Source organism: Elephantulus edwardii, unplaced genomic scaffold, assembly GCF_000299155.1.
Source record: "Elephantulus edwardii isolate Elephantulus edwardi_28Jun2011 unplaced genomic scaffold, EleEdw1.0 scaffold00261, whole genome shotgun sequence".
NCBI lineage: Eukaryota > Metazoa > Chordata > Mammalia > Macroscelidea > Macroscelididae > Elephantulus > Elephantulus edwardii.
In genome coordinates, this window is record NW_006400011.1 from 3,049,558 (window position 1) to 3,056,857 (window position 7,300).

Sequence of the window (7,300 nt, forward strand, 5' to 3'; positions counted from 1 at the left end):
TGGTGTGAATTGTACTTATAAAATAAGTCAATGGAATGTGAATTATATCTTAATGAAGTTGTTACCAGAAATCCCCTCAACCACTTGCTGTAAAGTAATTGTGAAGAGCTGATGCCATCTACTACTTTAATTTGATTCCATTTACTAAAGCAAAGTCATCTAACTTCTTGTTGGGATTTTGAATAACATGCTGGAATTTTGGATATAATATTGTGAGACCTGGAAGTCAGAGAGAATTCCCTGGAGGAGGAAGTGCCCAAGACAAGAGTGGAAAGGTGGTGAGGCACCAGCATGAAACAGTTTGGGCGTGTGGTTTGATGGACTGTTGTCCAGAAAAGGTGTGATTGCTTTGTATTCTTGGCACATAAATTACAAGTTTGAGAAAGACTGGAGATTTAACTAAAGATAAAGCACAGAAAGCCTCAAGTGCCAGGCTGAATAGATGAGACTTTATCTTGTAGCTTGCAGGATGCCACTGAAAGGCATCTGAAGTCCAGAGAGTGACATAGTACTTTGCATTTTGGACAACTCACTTTGTATATGTATACGTGAGCCTGGCATCCCAGGACCATAATATCAGGGACATAAAGTATAAACAAAGGACACAATGAATAAAATAATTCTGCTATTCTTCATCTCATCCTCTCTCTCTCTCTCTCTCTCTCTCTCTCTCTCTCTCTCACACACACACACACACACACACACACACACACTTTGTCTTGAGTCAGTGTCGACTCCACAGCTATTTATAACAAAATAGGCCTACAGAAGGACCTGCAACCTGCCGGAGGTGAAAGCTCAGTGCTCTCTAAACGGAGAGAAAACAGGCACAGTGATTCTCCCTCACGGCCACTCCTTAAGACCACAAAGGTGGGCTTGCTTCATTGTTCTTCAGGGAAACAGAGACAGCATTTTTGACGGACAGAGAAAAAATCAAGAGAGATAGTTGTTCATCTTGACTCCTATAGGACCTGACCCTCTAGACAGAGAAAATCCCAGCTAACATCCCTGCAAAGCCTAAAATGGAATCTGCAGAACCCTGGAAGGAATGTCGGGGAGCTCTGTGTCCTAGTAGCAAGGAGCTGCACTACTAGCTCGAAACCACCAGGTGGTCCAAGGGAGAAAGGTGGGACATTCTCCTCCTGTGCTATTTACTAACCCCTGAAAACCCACTGGAGGGTCAGCTATGAATCAGTTCTCACTCGACAGCATTGAACAACACGAACAGAAGCGTTTTGCTATTTAAACTGTTTTAGGAACACCATTGGCATAGTAGACTCAGTGTTGAGCTCCCAACTCAAGGTAGGCATTTCGAACCTACTGGTTGCTCTGTAGAAGAAAGATGACGTTTTCGGCTCCTGTTGGGAATTAGAGTTTATGGAGAGTTGCCTTGAGCTGGAATCGACTGAATAGTGGCCGGCTTGGGTTTTGGGCTTTGGAAGGTCTTTACTCTTCTTAGAGAAGAATGAGACCATGAAAGGGACCTTAGTGAGGACTGAGGGAGACTGGTGAGAGGACTGGAAACCTGTGACAGTGAGAGGAGAGTAATGCCAGTGTTAGGAATATCACCAAGTGGAAATTCCCACACTGAGCTTGCGAGCCAAGACTTTGAGTTACAACTTCCGGTGAGGGCCCTAAATTTCTTTGAAGGCCTTGGTCCAATCTCTACTTTTCGACCATTCCTTCAAAGATATTAAAGTGTTCAGATATATTAAATATGTATTTTTTTAAAGGTATTAGGTAACATTTTATAAGTTTGCTTTTGAAAATATTTGTCTATAGATAATGTACAACTTCTCATCACTGTTCTTCATCAGTATCTTTTGCAAGATTTCTTGCAAGGTGAGGATCTTTATGTGTAAATTTTCTCAATGCTATAATATCTGTGAATAGAAAATTGAGTACCAGATGAGGCTGCCATGCGCTCTTTGACAGCACATCTAATTAAACATTTATTAATTTCACAGCTGTAACTTTACTTTTCGTTTAGAGCAAATATATTCTTTTCCCCCTTGGGTCTCAAACATTTGTGGACAGCAGTGTTCAGAATTGGCCCTAAGCCCCGTTTCTATGGTGCCTAATGGTTGTAGCAGCCTGCTGATTCTTCTGACTTGCCGGTGTGGGCTGCTTCCTGGAACTGTCGTGAACAACTGCTTATTCTTTCCCGAGAATTCAGGGCCGTGCTCATTCCTGGAAGACGGGGCACAATGCAAAGGAGCAACTCATACACCAGGGCAGGGTTTCTAATGATTTTGTGTCATGGATGGACCCCTTTTGTCAGTTTGGTGAAACTCAAAGCTTCCTGCCCAGGATAATGTTTTTAAATGCATAAAATAAAATGCATAGGATTATCCATTCTGCTACTTTTCCCACTGACAGGGACATTTAATCCATTCATATTCTGTGTGATTTTAGATGGTTTTATTGCTGTCATTTTGCTACACTCTTTTTTTTAAATTAGAATAACATTTTCTTTTTTTAATTTTAATTTTATATTAGTTTGTGTTAGGTCTGGACAGGGGGCCAAGAGGGAGAATGAAGAATTCAAAGAATACACACGTCACAAGAAGAATGAACGGTCTTGCCCACCAAGCTGAATTAATATATGAACTATAAATCTCAATGGAATGTCCCACCCTTCCCTCCTTAAAGACCCTGTTATAAAAACCTCTCTCATACAGTCAAAGTGCACTTTCTCTCTTTAAGAGAGAACTCTTGTTCTCTGATTTCTTTCTTTAGTCTGCAGCATAACAGTTTGCTCACAAAGCTCTTATACATTGTGTTTCAAACTATTCTTCATTCATACTCTGTTTCATACAATCATTCCCATGCATTATGTTTTATAAAATCAATCACCATTAGACCTTGTCCATCATTACCCAGTCTTTTTTAAAAAATATTTTTATTATTAATTTTAATACAAGTTTACAGAGACTTTGGATTTTCATTCACATATTGTTGCCCTTTTCTCCCTGCCCAACCTGCCCCCAGTTTGCTTTTCTCTTCGAAAAGTAAAAGAAAAATTCTTTCATTCATACAATCCCTCCCCCCAAGTCCATTCCACTATGCAGTCTTCATTCTGGACTCCTGTCATGACAATAATACCTAATCGTATATGCCTTTTAAACAGTTCTTTCCCTCATCTGTTTCAATACAGTATGTTGTTGTTGTTGTTATGTGCCATCGAGTCGTTTCCGACTCATAGCGACCCTATGCACAACAGCCCTAAACCCTGCTCTATCCTGCGCCATCCGCACCGCCTCTGACACACCCATCCCGATTACCCCAGTCACCGAATCAATCCATCTCATAGAGGGTCTTCCCCTCCTGCGCCGTCCCTCCACCCTCCCAAGCATGATGTCCCTCTCCAAGGACCCGTCCCTCCTGGCAACATGTCCGAAGTATGTCAGACGAAGCCCCAGAATCCTTGCCTCCAAGGAGCAGCTTGGTTTAATCCTCTCCAAGATGGATCTGTTTTGTTTTTCTGGCAGTCCAGGGTACATTCAGTACCCTTATCCAGCACCACAGCTCAAAAGCATCCACTCTCCTTCTGTCCTCCCTAGTCATTGTCCAACTCTCTGATGCATAACAAGCGATTGCAAATACCATGACCTGTATCAGGCGCACCTTAGTCTCCAGAGAGACACTGTTGCTCCTGAGTACGTTTGAGAGGTCCCTAACGGCAGACTTTCCCATCGCGATACGCTTTTTGATTTCCTGACTGCTGGTACCAAGAGTGTTAACTGTGGAGCCGAGCAAAGTGAAGCTGTGAACACTCTCAATCTCTTCATCATCCATCCTGACGCTGCCAATTGGTCTAGTGGCGAGAATCTTTGTCTTCTTGACGTTGAGCCTTAGTCCATACTGAAGGCTGCAGTCCTTGACCCTTCGCAGCAAGTGCATGAGGTCCTCCTCAGTTTCAGCAAGCAAGGTTGTGTCATCTGCATAACGGAGATTGTTGATAGATCTTCCACCAATCCTGATGCCACAATTCTCCTCATAGAGCCCAGCTTTTCAGTAGATGTAATTTATCCCATCTTTCTCAGTTTCCCCCCAGCCCCGATGTCAGTCCCATTTTACAACAGTGACACTATGCAGTATTTGTCCTTTTGTGACTGAGATACTTCACTCAGCATAATGTCCTCCAGGGTCACCTATTTTATATGATATTTCATAAGTTCCTTGTTTTTCTACCCAGTATTCTTTATGCATGGTATTATTGGTTTCTTTGTTCCATCTACTATTCAGGACTGAGTTAATTTTGTTTCTGGTGTTTCTTATAATTCTCTTTATTGCTGTTGCTTCAGTGCTGTCTAGGTCTTTACTGTTTCCCACTCTTTCATTTTGATGCTGTTGTTGTTGTGTGCTGTCAGTCAGAACTGCCTCGTAGCTGACCCTCCAGCAAATTTTCAGAGGCTGCAAATCACATGTAGGAAAGTGCCTGTCTTTCTCCTTTGGAGATGCTGGTGGGTTAGAATCCCTGCCTTTGGGTTGACAGCATGATTTCTTACCCATTAGGTTACCAGAGCTCCCTTGTTTTGATAAGAGAGTTTATTAATTTTCTTGAAGGTTATCCTATAAGTTGTTATTCTATTCCCAAGTCTAAAACAGTTCACTTTACCTTGAAATGTCTTAAACATCCTTTCTGTTTATAAATTCTACAACTTCTATACTTACTTGTTTTTGTGTGGGTTTTTTTTAAATATAATTTTATTATTTTGTGTGCATGTACCATCCAGTTGGATCTGACTGGCACAGGAGTAGATTGCCCCTCCTTCTCTAGCAGAGCATCTGGTGGATTTGAACTGCATACCTCTGAGATTACAGTGCAGCTTCTTGCCACGAGGCCACCAGGGCTCCCTTATACTTCGTATTTGTAAGGTCGTCAAGGAAGGACAGAACCCAGTTCAGGTCAAGAAAGATAGTTTATTGAGGAAAAACTGCTGGGCTGGCTCTTAAGCAGAACACCAGCCCCCACTAAAAGTTAGAGAGGGGTTTTATATTCTCTTACAAGGAACTTGGGCAAGGGAATTCTCACAGATGTTTTCTACAATATAGGGAAGTGGGCTGGGGTCCCACATAACTATGTCTGGGAAAAGGGGGTAGGGTGATTTCACATCCTTGACAGAGAGAAAAAGCACAGCGGCTGCTCCCTGTGATTGGATTCTTTCAGTAGCCATTCAGGGAGAGGAAGGAAAGGGCTCTGCAGTCCTAATAGTCTCTCTCTTCGCATTGCAGTTGTCCTCGTTTATGGACCAATACCTCTGACTCCCTGTTTTTAGTCTTTGGATTTTATTTTACTTCATGTATTCCTATGTCTGTGCCAGGATCTAAATGCTGTTGTCATGTTTACTCATTTCAGATTGTTATCTGTTGTAAGTTTTTGGTCTGAAGAATTCCCTTTAGGATGTTTTGTAAGATTGGTCTATTTTTCACAAATTTTTTCAGTTCAAATTACACAGAATGAGAAAGGAAAAAATAATAATGAAATATAGTTAGCAATATAGTAAATTTTGAGATGGAAATGTGCTCTTTATTAATGTATCAAAAGCAAATATAATATCCTAAAATGTATTCCTTTTGGCACCAAAACCCACATTTCATACTAAATTATTCACTAATCCGCTTTTCCATCCATCCATCCATCCATCCAACCAAAATTTAATCATAGATTTAAATAATGATGCTATGTTGTAAAGACATTAATGTGTAAGCTATCTTCTTTTTAAAACTCTCTTCTTGTTTGTAACTTTGCACAGGAAAATGTTTATGTCAGCAAAAAGTGTAACAGTGCTATCTTTAGAAGTTTCTAGCATAATTAAAGCAAAGCAAAGAATTTCATCACTTGGGGGTCAATTTGTAAAATATGGAGGTTATTCTTTTTTTCTCTACAATATGACCAATTTCTCTGATAGAAAAATGTCCTACCTTCTCAAGGAAATACCATTTGTTCCCATGATTGCCTTTTACACCTTTCTTTTACCTTTGTCCTCTTTTAGATAAAGATTGTACAGTAGTCTGTACTTTGTATTTGTCTGTTGGCTTAATATGATACATCTGTGTGGTATTCTTTCATTATTGTAGGCACTGGCATACTTGTTCAAAACTTTCTCTTGGTTGGCCATCTTCTTATAAACATCGGTAACTTAAAGTGTGACATGAATGAAAGATGGAGAGAAGATTGAAGTTGTCCATGATTTCATCTTACTTGGATCCACAATCAGCAACACCCTTGGTACTTAGCAGTCAAGAAATCAAAATATGTATTACATTGGGCAAGTTTGCTGTCAGGTACTTCTCGAAAGTACTGAGAAGGAATAGTGTCATTTGGAAGACTGAAATGTTCAGGCCATGCTCCTTTCAATCACTTGCTATGCCCTGTTGAGCTGGGCAATGAATTGAATGACAGAAGGAAAAAAATGATCTCTTTGCGTTGGGATATTGGAGAAGAGTACTGAGTATCCCGTGGCCTGCCAAAAGAACAAACAGTTATGTCTTGGATAAGGTACAGCCACCGTGTTCTTTGGAGGTAGTGATGATGAAGCTTTGTCTCACATATTTTGGGTGTGTTGCTAGGAGAGGGCATTCCTTGGAAAAGGATATCATGCCAGGAGAGGTGGAAGGTAAGTGAAAGAGAAGACCTTCAATGACAAGAATTATCACAGTGACTGCAGCAATGGGCTCAAGTATGTCAGAGATGATGTGAATGGTGCAAGATAAGGCTAGGGTCCAGTCTGTTGTTCACTGGGTCACTCTGAGCTGTATTCAACTTGGCAGCACATAACAATAGCCAAATATGACATGAGACAAATGTTTTTGTTTTCTTTTTATTCTTACCTAAATCTGAAGTGAGTCGCATCTCATTTGCCCATAAACACTATCATTTCTGACCACACAGTAAAGTAGATTATGGGAGAAAATGAGTGCCCACAATGGCAACTGCCAAAGTGGAAGTCATTGTCAGTGGTAGAACAGACGAGGCTTGCCATAAACTCTAAGGTTCTCAATATGAATGTGAGGAATTAACTTGTCCTTAACATCCTGGTGGAGACCAGAGAACCTAGTGTTCATGACACTGTCATCTCAACTCTTTTTCATGCCAAGAGCACAGTTTAAAGATGAGAATGATGAGGTTCCCTCTTATCCATTATGCTTGTTAGTGGCCAAGTCATCTTTGCCCAAAATAGACTCTCTAGTCCCCTCCACTGACCCAAGAGCCCATCTTCCCTTTAAAAAGTGCTTTCTGAATCCAGATGCAGATTTTGAACAAATCTTTCACTGCTTGACCTTTATAGGTTCA